The 13,803-nt window shown below is 44.1% G+C and overlaps 1 long non-coding RNA gene across 2 annotated transcripts in view; it reads right to left on the reverse strand.

The window, feature by feature from the left end:
- LOC123615295 (uncharacterized) overlaps nucleotides 1-13,803 on the reverse strand; it is a 68,420-nt gene that overhangs the window by 16,234 nt on the left and 38,383 nt on the right. For both annotated transcript variants that reach the window (XR_006722890.2, XR_012511199.1), the window contains exons 3-4: nucleotides 7,500-7,599; nucleotides 3,339-3,634 (exon numbers count right to left, since the gene is read on the reverse strand). This is a non-coding gene — a long non-coding RNA (uncharacterized LOC123615295). The remainder of the gene's footprint in view (nucleotides 1-3,338; nucleotides 3,635-7,499; nucleotides 7,600-13,803) is intronic.

The raw sequence follows: 13,803 nt of genomic DNA on the forward strand, positions 1-13,803 counted from the left end.
ATCCTCAAGGCCTAAGCCAGTGATGACACATCAGAGCTATTTAATCAATATTGACTGAATGAATGAATAACATCCCTGACCACTGGCCAATCTGCTTCTCCTTGAATGCTCCTCCGAGGTACTCTGGATAAGTTAAGGCAGCTGGACCCTTCCTTGAACCATCCTCTAATAGAAAGTTCTTCCTGACATCAACTTCCTATGTAACACCTCCCTGTAACACTCATCTTCTGGCTCTAATTTCCTCTGGGACCAGGAGGAATAAATCTAATTCCCTGTTTAACTTGCAAGTCCTTCAACTATTTTGGATAGCTGTGCCTGGTTTCTACAGCTGTCCTCTCATGATATGGTTTTTAGATCTTTTACTATCCTTGCAGTGAGAAGGACATGGAGTTAGGAGGAAGCCCTGCCACCTTCAAAAGGGGTGATCTTGAGCAAGTTTCTTCCTCTAAACAAAATACTAGATTAATAAAAACTACATGTCAGGGTTGGTATGAAGATTCACTGAAACCACGGAGGTAAAGCCTTAGTGTCTGGTGCATGGACGGCCCCCTTCAAACATTGAGTTCCTTTCCAGTGCCCAGCCAGCAGCTGTTGGTTATGCCCCAGCTCATCAGTACAAGGTTTAGACATGATGTCCACAAACGGAACTTCCCCTGCATCTCTACTTAAACACAGAATACAGCAGGACTATAACATTCCTCACTGTGAGACGTTTAATAAACGTGCTCAAGTCGCTCAGTGTGACTGGTGGGGAATAGAAATCACCTCTGTTAATGGACTCCAAGAGCGTAGTCACACTGTAGGCCACCCCATAGCAATATTGCTCCCTACTGTGCTTACACAACTAAACCCCAAAGCCATTTCTGTGTGGATTATTCCTGCATAGCCTGCATCAGGTACAGCTGACCTTTTAAACCTAAGTGTAGGAATTTGCATTGATCCCCACTGGACCTCTTCTTTAGTGATTCCTCTTCCCACAAGTCTGCTGCCTTTATAACAGACAAGACTACTCTAAAGAACTCTACCATGACTTCCTTGTCTCCCAGTTTACATCATCATTTGGTGGTACCTCCTTCAAGGATGAGCAGAAGACAGGGGAGATGGAAACCCCTCTAGCAATTTTGCTACTTTTCAGCTGCTCTTTTAAAACTCCTACATAAGGAGGGAAATGGAAGCTGTTAACTAGATGGTTGTAGAAGATGTGTATTTGCTTTATCCAAACTCTCTTTGACCTCTAATTCCACAAATATAAGAGAAGTGGTAGTTTAGCAAATGGATGCAAGGAAATGAGAGAATTCTAAAACACAAGCTCTAGAGAATGTCAGAAAACCAGCCATCAAAGTAGCAAAAGTGCTGGACCAGGGGTTGAAATGTTGCTTTTGAGTCCTGACTCTGTCACAAACTAGCTGGGAGACTTGAGCATGTTCTTCAAACCTGTCTAGGATTCAGTTTCCCCATCTATAATAGGAAGAGGTTTCGGCTAAAAAAAATTAACCTGTTAATAAATAAACTGTGGCAATCCAGACAATGGAATATTACTCAGCACTGAAAAGAAATGATCTATCAAGCCATGAAAAGACATGGAGGAAACATAAATGCATATTACTAAGTGAAAGAAGTCAATCTGAAAAGGCTACATACTGTATGATTCCAACCATAGGACATTTGGGAAAAACTATGGAGACAGTAAAAAGATCAGTGGTTGAAGGGGTTGGGGGAGGGAGGGATAAACAGGCAGAACACAGAGGATTTTTAGGGCAGTGAAAATATTCTTTATGATACAATAATGGTAGATACATGTCATTATACATTTGTCAAAATCCTTAGAATAGAGAACACTAAAGTGAACGCTAATGTAAAAAAAAAAAAAACCAAACAAACTAAAACTAAAACTAAACCAAAAAACAAACCCACCTTACTCCTGTCAAATAATAACAGTACCACACGTCTTATCACTTGAGTCCCACAGGCAGGCTTTGCCGTTACCTCCATTTTACAAATGAGGAAACTGAGCAGCACAGGGACGTGGGCACCAAAAATGGGACTTGAACCTAGATTTTTAGACCACAAGCTCAGGGTTCTTTGCTTTTCACCATATTGCCTATCTCCCAGATCTCAAATCCTATGAAATTTCCTTGAAGTGAATTTGTACCTATTTAGTGTCCAGAAATACAAAGGAGGTTCTCTGAAAAACCCTTTCATTTATTTTGTGCTGCTTTCTTTTATTTATTTTTTGTAGTTTACGCAGAAGGCAGCAAAACAGAATGGGCTTTTGAGACAATTACTTGCTACAAGCATGTCTGGCAAGATGAAATCTCTGAACCTCAGAGTCCTCACTTAGAAAACGGTAGTACGTCAGTACTTTCTCTCCAGGAATGTTGTAGGGATTGTGGAGGACAGTGCATGTCAAGCACTCCACACAGTGCCTGCCAAAAAATAGGACTAAAGAAGGTTCTGGTACCATCTTGGGTACATTGCACAGGCAGTGAGAGGAGTACAGCATGGTAGTTAAAAGTGTGGCTTCACATCCCAGCTTTGCTGCATACTGTTTATCTTGGGCAAGATGCCTACCCTCTCTGTGCTTGAGGCACCCTTTTACCTGTGAAATGGTGTGAACATAATAGGACTGACTTTGGAGGACTGTGGTGAGACAAGAACGAGCTGGAGCACTGAAGATGCTCAGATCTGTGCGTGGTGCATAGGAAGCTCTGGTACATGCTGGCTATTGAGATCATGTCCCTCTCTTTCAATCAGCAAATCTTAACTCTATGCTTACAACCAATTGCAAGCACTTTGGAATATACTCCTATTTGTTTCAAACCCACAGCAATGGAGCCAGCTCTCCCCACCTCTCATTCAGGATTGCATCCTCTCTGCTCTGACGACTCTGTGGCCACTGTCCCTCTACCTGTATGGACTGCTGGCCTCTCAGAAGCAAAGGGTCCACAAGCAAGGGCTCTGGGGTGGACAGCAAGGGTGGGCAAGGCTAGCTGGAGCTCTGGATTCCCTTTGGAGTTGGAGTTATGATTTAGAGATTGTTGGCCTCCCTCTTGGAGCAGAGAGGTGAGTACTCTCGGATGACAGTGGGACTCCTCTGCAAGGTTCTGCCAAGGGAGAGCGGCCGGCAGGGTGATGTGAGGTAGTGCATAGAGCGACAACAATTCTGAGGCCCTAAATTTTGGGTTCAAACCCTTCAACTGAGCCCCCACACCTAGTCCTTAGGCTCTGCTTGCTCCCCACTTTGGGTTCCTGCCTAGGGTGCGTGTTTTCTGCTCTGCAAATGCACTCAGTGCATCTGGGAATGCCAGAAAGCTCATTCCTTCAGACGCTAAACATACCTTATAAACATGTGTCTTTCCACTGTCAAAGAATGCAGGATGGAATGTTTGGGGCAGATGGCTTAAAAGAAGCTCTAGTCCACACTGCCAATTAAAAAAAAAAGAAAGAAAGAAAAACATTCTTGCCGAGGTAGGAGCTAAAATAAAGCATTTCTTCAGGTGGTTGCTATGGTTATATGCATGTGTGTTACACGCTCCTGTTGCACGCTGGTTGGAAGCATCTAGAACCTGGTGCCACAAATGCCTGAAGTTACCAGGAGTGAAGCAAAGCCATCTTCCTGAAACATCTATTTTACCTGAAGGAAGATAAAATAAAAGCTTTTATATTAAGAATATAAAATCTACTTAATATCAATGACAATTAATGAATCAGAATTCATAGTTTGCAGTTTTTTGGATGAAATACAGGACCTGGTAGTAATTTGACACTTCTAGGATGTTGGTTCCCCTCTGCCATAAGGGATGATTCTAGGGGAACGTTTTACCCATGCTGGGCCTGTCATGGTGTGAAATGCTAGCAAGAAGACAGCCTCACACAGAGGACGGAGCATGTGTGTGCGGTCCAGAGACTGGTGTGCAGGCCAGAACCCAGTCACCTACTTGCCGTGTGACCCTCCAGTTAAGCAGGGATGTTAATCCTGGTCCCATCTGCCTCCCGGGGCTGCTGTGAGAATCCGAGGAGACAATTCATGTGAAAGAGCTTTGGAAACAACAGTGTCCCACAAATGTAAGTTATTATGATTCAGCCTTGTTGTTTTTGGAAAGCCTGCTTCATTTTATGTATCACATGTATTCTCCACCCCACCCCTCCCCCCAGAGGCAGATGAAAAAAAAGGAACTTCTGAGCTGACAAAAAGAAAGGAGTCACCAAGCCGGCTCCTCTGGCCCAGCCTTCCGTCGAGGCCACGGGAGAAGCACGCTCCCTGCCAGGCTGGCGGCCCAGGCCGCGTCGCCCGTCCTGAGGGGAAGGGAGACAGCGCAGCATTCACTGCTGTCTGAATTTCATTATGTGGGTCTCCAGACAAGCAGAGGGGAAAAGTGCAGAGGAGCAGGTCAGCGTCTGAAATGTGAGAAGGGCTGCAGTCTCTGAAGAGTATGGGAATGGGAGGAAACCTAATACTGCTGCAGAGGGGAGAGGGGGCACTGCATCATGTGAAACTCACAGAGAGCGGTCAGCAGGGCTCGGGGGCAGGGGAGGCGGGCTTACCCACTGACCCACTTGCAAAAGGGCCTGGACTCTGTTCTGTCCCACTCCACAGTGACGCTGCAGTGGACACGCTAGGCCAGCCGCCTGGGTGCCCACAGGGACTAGAGACTGGGCTCGGGTCCTAAGTGAGTCCGCGGGAGTACTGATTCCAGGGGAGTACTGCTGGCGGGGGTGGGAGGGGGAGCAGGCAGTATGAACCCAAATCAGACGTCTGAAAGGGAGCCCAGAGTTTGGAACTGGAGAGAATGGGGTTGGATAATCAATCAGAGTCAAAATTACTATTTACTGGGCATTTATGTCCCTAATATGTCACTTAATCCTCACAGTAACTCCATATTATCATTCCCACTTTATGCACAAAGAAACTGAGGCTCAGTGAGTTACGGGACAGTTTCAAGAGTACATGGCTAGTAAGTGGCTAAGCCAGAGTTTGAATCCACATCTGTGCAACTCCAGGTTTTTTGATTCTAAACTCTGTTACACCCCTCTCTGAATGGGAAGTGGAGCCATTGTTGGGAATTAAATGGAGATGGATCAAAGTATAAGCATATGGGAACAAGGGGGGAAGGTCTGGATGTCTTCCACATTGGTGACTTGGTTTTCTAGGCTAGGGGAGTTTGAGTATGTACATTTGTACTACAAGAGTTGGCCACCTTTCCAAGGAGGTAACTCATGCCTAATATCAGATTTTCTGTGGGCATGGGTGAGGGTGGGGCTGCAGCCACTATTGGAAGTAAATGCCAAACAAGCAAGCAGGGACATATGAAAGAGGGCATAATGGAGGGGAACAGACATCCTGTCACTGATGAGATTTACTTTTGATGCTTTTATCAATTATCTATCACCATAAAAATGCTGCATAACAAACAAGCCCAATATTAAGTGCCTTAAAACCACAACCATTTATTATGTCTCCTGCATTTAGGGGCTGGCAGAGAAACTATGCTGATCTGGGATGGACTCAGATGATGTCAGCTAGGCTTGCTCATGTGTCTGCCACTGGGTAGAAGGTCCTCAGGGGATGGCTGATCTAGGATGACTTAGCTCTGCTCCACAGAGTGTCTCATCTCCCAGCAGGCTAGTTCAGGATTGTTCTCCTGGTGAGGGCAGAGGAACAAGAGAGAGTCGAAGTGTTTGGGACCCTTAGATATACGAGCTCTTCCGCCACATTCTACTGGCAAAGTAAGTCAGAAGACAGTCCCAAGATTCAAGGGGTGGGGAAACAGACTCCATCTCCTGATGGCTGGCAGAGTCACACTGCAAACTGCTTGAAGAACTGCAGGCATTTTTTTTTTTTTTTTTTTTTTTGCAGTCAGTCTACTGCAGGATTCAATTCCAACCCCAAAAGCACATGAAAGGCAGTGGCATTTTCTAATATTCTGGACCATGCTCACTTCCCTGCCTTTTCTCCCCTAATTACTATTTCCTTGCCCAATCTTTCTGTGTCTTGTTGGCTGAGGAGAGATACAGTGGCTCTAGAAATGGACAGACTCTCTGGGGATGGAGGGATAAAATTACTCTAGAATTGGGCAGATAAAAGAATGCTTTCTTTTTTTAGGGGTACTAAAATTCAGACTGCCTGTCCACTGACTTCATCTCTATAGTTTTCGTAACTAAGAATCTTGCATTAACAAATAGACTTAAACTTTCGCAGTAAGCCATCCCAACCTAGCCATGCATGTTTGGGAATGCTGTCAAATTCCAGGAAACAGATGTTCATTTAATGAGATGAATTTTTACTACTACTTCTACCCCACTGCTAATCCTGTGTTTGTGATCTGAATTTAAGATACTAAACTCTAGCAATTTATTTCCTATAATGTGGCTGAGATCATAGGCTCCCCAGAGGTCCACCTTTGAAATCCTTACATATGAAATTATTGGCCTGATATTTGACATTTGTATGCCAAGAACTGACTGTTACAATGTAATGGAAAGAGCAGTGAGCTTAGAATCAGAAGACTTGGCTGGTGCTGAACTCAAAGTAGCATCGTGGTCAGGCACCTGTCTGATGTCAGACCGCCTGGAATTGAATTCCAGCATGATCATATATGCTTTGTAACCTTAAACCTTAAGGTTACTTAAATTCTCTCTATCTCAATTTCTCTGTCTATAAAATGAGGATAATACAAGTGCCAACGTCACAGGGATGACATAATTCAAATGAAAGGTTTCCAAACAAGGGAATTAAATCACCATCTCAAAAAGATATCTGCATCTCCATGTTCATAGCAGCCCTATTTACAACAGCCAAGACATGGAAGCAACCTAAGTGTCTACCAACTGATAAGTGGATAGAGAAGTTGTGGTATTTGTATACAGTGGAATATTACTCAGCCATAAAAAGGAGGAAATCCTGCCATTTGTGACAAGATGGATGGACCTTAAGGTTGTTACGCTATGTGAAATACATCAGGCAGAGAAAGACAAATACTGTATGATCTCACTTATATGTGGAATCTAAAAAAACCAAACTCATAGATACAGAGAACAGATTGGTGGTTGCCAGAGGTGAGGGGAGGGGAGAGGGAAGTAGGTAAAGGTGGGCAAAAGGTATAAACTTCTAGTTATAAGATAACAGCTCTTGGGGATGTAATGTACAGCACAGTGACTTTAGTTGACAATACTGTATTGTATATTTGAAAGTTACTAAGAGAATAAATCTTAAAAGTTCTCATCACAAGAAAAACAACTTATCACTACATACGGATATCAAATCATTATGTTTTATACTTTGGACTAATACAGTGCTATAAGTCAATTATATATCAACAAAAACTGAAAAGGGAAAAAAAGATGCTGAGAACAATGCCCGCAGAGTACACACTATCAGAATGTTACTTATCATTATCAGCTCTGCCCTTTGATGCCTGAAGAAATGTAACCTCTCTGGGCCTGAATATCATCATCTGTAAAATGGGAGCAATATTACCTGTCAAACCTACAACACTTACCTTCCTGGGTCCTTAACTTCAGACCTCATATGGGTTTTCCTACCCCGAGAGCCCCTGGGAACCAAGCCTTGGCTCAGGCTGACCCACAAAGATAGGGCACCTGCAAGAGGGAGACAGGGATTTAGTCCTTCCTCTACTACTTTTATTTCCTTACCTGCCTCCCTGATTCAGGGCTAGCCGTCCTCTTCCACGTTCATGCTAGGTGCTGACACAGCTAATTCGCTCTGCTCCAGGGAAGCTGGTGGAGCTGCATGGAGGGACTCACTCCCTGCTCCATCAGCCCCCATCTGAAAAGACAGGACATCTGCCCCAACTGACCTGTGGCCCCTGGGCTCCTGAAGAAAAAGCCAGGTTGTACACAGCTTCCCTGCCCCTGGAGGCTTTCCCTTCACATGTCCTCATTTCTTGGACCGTGGTCCTGGGGAGACTAAGACACATCTTCTTTTCTGTCCTCAGGACAAGGCATGGAGCACGGTGAGGTCCTCAAGACACAATGTTCACTCTGGTTTGGGGACTGGGAAGTCGCCCAGTTGGACATGCCCAGTTGCCAAACTAGAAATTTTAACTCAGGTGCGACTCATTCCTGGTAAGTCCCCTACCAAGTCCTGGCAACCCTAATGAACGGACATTTGCTCCAAGCAGCACATTCTGCCCCATCACTACTGCTCTTACCTTAGTTCCTGTCTCATCCTGAGTCACATGGAACATGGCAAATGTTCCCTCCCTGCTCCTTCTTCTTCCTCAATGCCAAAGAAAACGTGCTCATTACTTAGACATTTTCCAGTGATTCCCCAGCTCCTACAGGATAGTCAAAATCTTGTACTTAAAACTCTTAACACTTCAGCTATGGCTTTTATTCACCCCCGATGCCATGCCACTACCCCATACACAAGCCTTGTAGCAACCAAACTGAACCCTTCCCCATGCCCCTAATACGCCACGCCCTTATCCATGAAATGTCTCTTCCTCATCTCTCTTCTAACCAAGCTCAGTCTTTGAATAGCATCTTAAATGTCACCACCTCCAGGAAGCCTCTCCAGCTCTCCCAAGCAGTGTTAGTTGTTGGACTCCACCACACTTTATACCTACTGCCATCAGCACACTGACTACATTACAGTGTAGTTGTGTGTCTATACAGGCAATCCAGATGTCAGTCCCCTAGAGCTGGAAAAGGTCCATTGAATCCACTGAATTCCAGTTCTACGACCTGTGGAAGTCTGAAGCCTCTCCTATGTCTTCTGTGAATTCCCAGGGGGTCTATATTTCCCTTGTTCCCCATCTGCAGCTCCTACTTCCACACCTACTGCCTCTAGTCTGTACAGTGTTCATCCAGGTGTGACCAGGACCATTAGGCAGGGCTGTACAGATTGTACCCTTGCACCAAACTAAGGGAGAAAAGGAGTCTGAAACACCAGCCTGTGCCCTCTTCACCTTCAGCATCCACCCAGAAGGGGTTTCTTCCACTAACTTGTGCAAATATACAACATGGGATAGCGGTGGTCCTGTGCCCTTCTTAAATTTCCAATACAAGCTCTTCCTTATAGTAAGGGTTTGTGATACAGAGACTACTTGAATCCTGGCAAGTGGGGGTGGGAGGACATGGAGGTGGTGGCATTTCTATTCTTAAACTATGGTTTTGTTTCCTCTTCACCTGGAAAATGTTAGTGCCATTTCTTCCTACATATTCCCCAGCCTCACATCAGCCCATTGGATCCTCTCATCACTCCACCTCCTGCCCCACCCCTGTCCCTCCTCCTATTTCCCTTCTTATTCCTTCTCCTACAATGTCTTTTTTTCCTTTCCCTTTCTCCCTCTTTCTCTTTTCTCTCCCCTCCTCTCATTTTTCCATGAACAGTTTAACCATTTTGTTTGTTCTTTATTTTTCTGCCAACACACAAAGTTTCACCTTATCCTGAGTAATTTATTAAGACATCTTTGTAAACAAAGAATGTTCATTCCCTAAAAGGATGTCAATTGATACCCACTGTTAAGACAACACAGGTGTCATCTTATTACACATACATCTGTTTCCCCTCCCGCCCACCTTTGCTGCCAGTTCCTTAAGAGAAGAGGTGGTGTTCCCGCAGTGCCCGTTATAGAAGATACTCAGTCACTGTTTAGTAAATGAAGAACTGAAATCACTCAGGGCCAATCAAGACCAAGCTCAAGTTCTCACTCTGCGCCCTTATTAGCTGAGGACCCTGGACAATTAACCTTAGAGCCTCAGCGTCTTCATCTATAAAAGCATCAGAACCAGGGTGAGCCACGTGAAGCACTCACTCGCAGGCTTGTCAAGATGCAAGGAGCCTGACAGTGATGCCTCCTTAAATGTGTACCCTGGGAAACTGACCTGCCTCACCCTCATCCTGACCCAGATCTGGGACATGGGGATAATAATGATATCTGTCTCATGATGATAATGATTGTAGCAGAGATTATTTGAAATGAAGCATGCAGGACTAAGCATGTCATCTAGCATATTTCTTAGTGAGCATGAGTGAGGGTTTTAACTTAATAAGTGTAGACAGTCCAAGCTGTCTTATATGAAACAGCTCAGGAGAATCATTGTTTCACGGAAGCTATTTGATACTTAATGTTTAGAGTTGTAATAATTCAAACAGATCTTTAATCATTTTCAACTTGGTAAAAAATGTTTTCATACACATATTTTTTGTCCTATGGATTGGGATGTATAGAAATACAGCTTCATGTCTCACCCTGAATCATCTTTAATGTAGACTTGTTACGGGAGACGCAGCTTCATTGTTTTATCTAAGAGTATCTGCCCACAGGAATTCAGGGTTAATTAAGCTTCATGTTTGAAACCACTGTTGGTTTTTATATTCACAGCAGCTTAACCCAATGGCCTGTCCCAATTGGCATCACAGATGTCTCTTTGTACCTCAGTTTCATTGCTCTGAAGGATGGGCACCTATCAACGTGGATGTTTCAACATCCCCAGGTTGGACATCAGCCCCGGGTACCCGTGGACGACTGCCATGAGAAGTCTCATCGCATGTCTCCTCTTTCGATTTCAAACATCCATCCCATTCTGACATGTTAGATTCTTTTAAAGTTCTCTTTCTAAAAATTCTTCCTGACACTGAATTAATGCCCCTAGAGGGCATTAGCTCAGGTATAATTTCTTATTGTACCCGTTGAGGGAAAAATATGATTCTGAAATCTATTGAACCCATCCATAAAATGTTGGCAAGCTTTTAAAAATGTAGATGTCTGAACTCAACTCAGAGAAATCTTTGCAATAGAGTGTCACAGGTTTCCTCTGGGTAGAAGCAAAAAAGCTGAGCCCCCTGGCCCCCTCCACCAGAGGCTTCCCATGGTGAAAATTTGATGTCATGCAGCTCATATCTGAAGTAAGATCATCCTCAAATACCCTCCAAACTGGTGAAACTTCATCCAGCTGTTTTCACACAATGGCATGCCAAAGAAAGAGACAGGAACTTAATCACGTTTATGTAGCTGAGAGTGATGATGGACACGTGAGAATGTCAGGCTGGCTTAGAGATACTGAGTAGTGGCGGATAGTACCTGACACAGAGCAATGCTTCCATAAATGCTATTATCTGTTATAGGCAAAGCGTACCCACCCCATCATTATATCTATGAGAAACAAATGAAGAAGCATATGCTAGAAAGGACATGAAAATGTCAATAACAGTTGTGTATGGACAGCCAGGAATTCCTTCCCTTTCTTCTTCTCAATATTTTCTCATTTCTCCTTAATGAACATGTATTATGTTTATCACAGAAATAGCAGTTATTAAATTTTGAAAAATATTTTTGAGAAGCCCTATTTTGTCTACTCTCAGCCTTTACAAATCAAATACTTTCCAGACCTCTGAAATGTTCTGAGAGAGAGGACGTGAGGAAGACTTTATGGGAACTGACAGGGAGTCATCCTCTGGCAAGAAGTCTAATCGCTTTTTTTCCCCTCCTCTTTTTCTCTTTTTTCTTCTCTAAGTGGAGCTGAATCAATGATTTGCAGCTGTGAGAGCTGCCACATTTATGCTTTTAATGATTTTTTTTTCCACCCCAAATCCCCATTGCCAAAGCTGCCTAGGCAAAATGAAAACGTATCAACATTTAAGTTTGCTGTAATTTTTTAAGCCAAACAAAAATGAATTAACCTAAAGGCAACTAGACTGTGTAGGTCAACGTTTTATTTTTCCTTTTTTTTTTTTTTTTTTTTAACACCAGGAGATTGAGTAGCCAGAAAACTGCTGGAATCTCTTTGCAGAATCCGAGCAACGTAAAGGCAGTGACCTCAGTTAAACTCCTGACCAGCCCAGCTAGTGAATAAAGTAAACAAAAATCCCACAACTGAAGCTTGATTTTATGCCCCAGCTGTGGGAGAGGATGTGGATATTTTAAAAACAAACCAACCAACAACAAAATGCAACCACCGCCACCAACTCCCAAGCACCAGGGTGTGGCCCCAGTCACCCAGAGCAGCAGTCCTCCTGCCATAAATCCTTGATGAAACGTGACTCAGAGCTCCTGGACTATTACGCTGAGCCGTTCACCCAGCGTTAATGAAAAGCCCTGCCTCAGGTGAGATTTGTGGAGGGACTTAGCATAGGTTGCCACAGCAGTTGACAACCTTGAGTGTACCAGGCACTGTCCGGATTCTTCGCAAAGAAAAAAGGAAGGGGGTCAAAGTAACAGAGCACCCCCTACCAGTCAGGCCCTCTCCCCTACCTTGTCTTGTTTCATCTGCACTATGAGACGAGGGCTACTGTTCCCAATTTACAGATGGGGAAACTGAGGCCTGAAGAAGCAAAGCGACTTGAGGAGCGTCACCCACTAAGTTAATGGCAGAGCCAGGAATAAAATTCAGATCCCCATGGTAACTGCTCAGTAGGATGGAATGGGAATTCCCTGGTGTGGAGAACACATTCTAGGAATCTCCTATAGAGGAATTCTCAGACCTTTTCCTTACACAAAAGTTCAAGTATTTCAACCCAACCCTGTGATTAAGAGTTTCTGAGTAGTTTAAGGAAAGGGAGTGGAGTTCTTTTCTAAATGCCATTCTGCTCAGGGCGTGCCTGTGTCAGCAAGAGCCAGCGTATCTCGGGGTGGAGTCTGAGCCCAGGTCTTAGGAGACGAAGAGGACAATCCCATCTTGTCTCTGAATCTTGTCACCCGATAGCCTGGGAGCCAGACTCTTTTGGTCTAATCCCAAAACAGCCACAGCTCCCTTGGCAGGCTTTATTTTAGCCTGGAGGGTTATGGGGTTAGAAGATAATGGGTAAATATTTTAGGACCAACTCCTCATAAAAGAACAAGGAGGCCTGGGAGAGGATTTCCTCAAATCTAATCTATTCCTGGTTAGCCAACGGTCAGTTTTAGGACTGTGTCAGTTCACAGCAGAAGGGCTGTGTCCTGTGAATTTTATCTAGTTCTCAACCTGATGTTAAAATCAGGAGAAAATGCTTTTTGGAAAAGTACATACCATGAGTTGGTTTTTTTTCTCTTCCAGAATTAACACTATAAGGCACTCAACTCACTTGTCTACTCTAAAGCCTCATGTCTTAATCAACTACTACAAAACCTGGCCTCTGGAACACTGGCAGGATTTCAGACTGGGCACAAATTTATTGTGGGGGGAAGGGGACTGGCATGCATTCACTTGGAGTAGAGAGATATTTACTACATTTTGAGGAGAAAGTACAGAATGCAAAGAGCAGAGGTGAAATAGATGTAAAAAAAGTAGCCCTCCTCAGCAGGCCTTGGGCCCCACAGCTGAACTGCCAATTCTGCAAGCAGACCTCTGCTTCATAGGAAAATGACCCCTGAATTTTGGCTCTGATTTCCTTTTGGTCATAATTACCTGTTATTATAATATTCTCATTACTGCAATACAAAACTCTAGAGGGCAGAGAAAATAGAAAAATGACCACTAATCCTATCACCAACCAACAACATTCTTGAGTCCCCCTTCCCACCCCCACAAGCCTTCTTCCCTCTGGATGAGCTTTATTCATCCACTCAACAAATACTAATTAAGCAACTACTACTGTGTGTCCACTGCTCTGTTCTCTTCCATTGCTGTAGTCATTGCGGTAAACACAATCTTCCCCCTTGTTCTCACTGAATAGTGCAGACTGCTTATATTTCCAGCATCAGGAAAGAAAAAGGTAACATAAAACCCCTCAAAATTAAACTTCATTCCTGAAGCCTGGGGTGATGTCCCGGGAGTGTCTTGGGTTATCCTCAGTGTGGGAAGTAACTCGGGGTCTGCAGACTGGTGGTTCCTCATTCATTTGTGCCCAGGAGAGGGGGC

This window comes from Camelus bactrianus, chromosome 13 (assembly GCF_048773025.1).
Source record: "Camelus bactrianus isolate YW-2024 breed Bactrian camel chromosome 13, ASM4877302v1, whole genome shotgun sequence".
NCBI classification, from domain to species: domain Eukaryota; kingdom Metazoa; phylum Chordata; class Mammalia; order Artiodactyla; family Camelidae; genus Camelus; species Camelus bactrianus.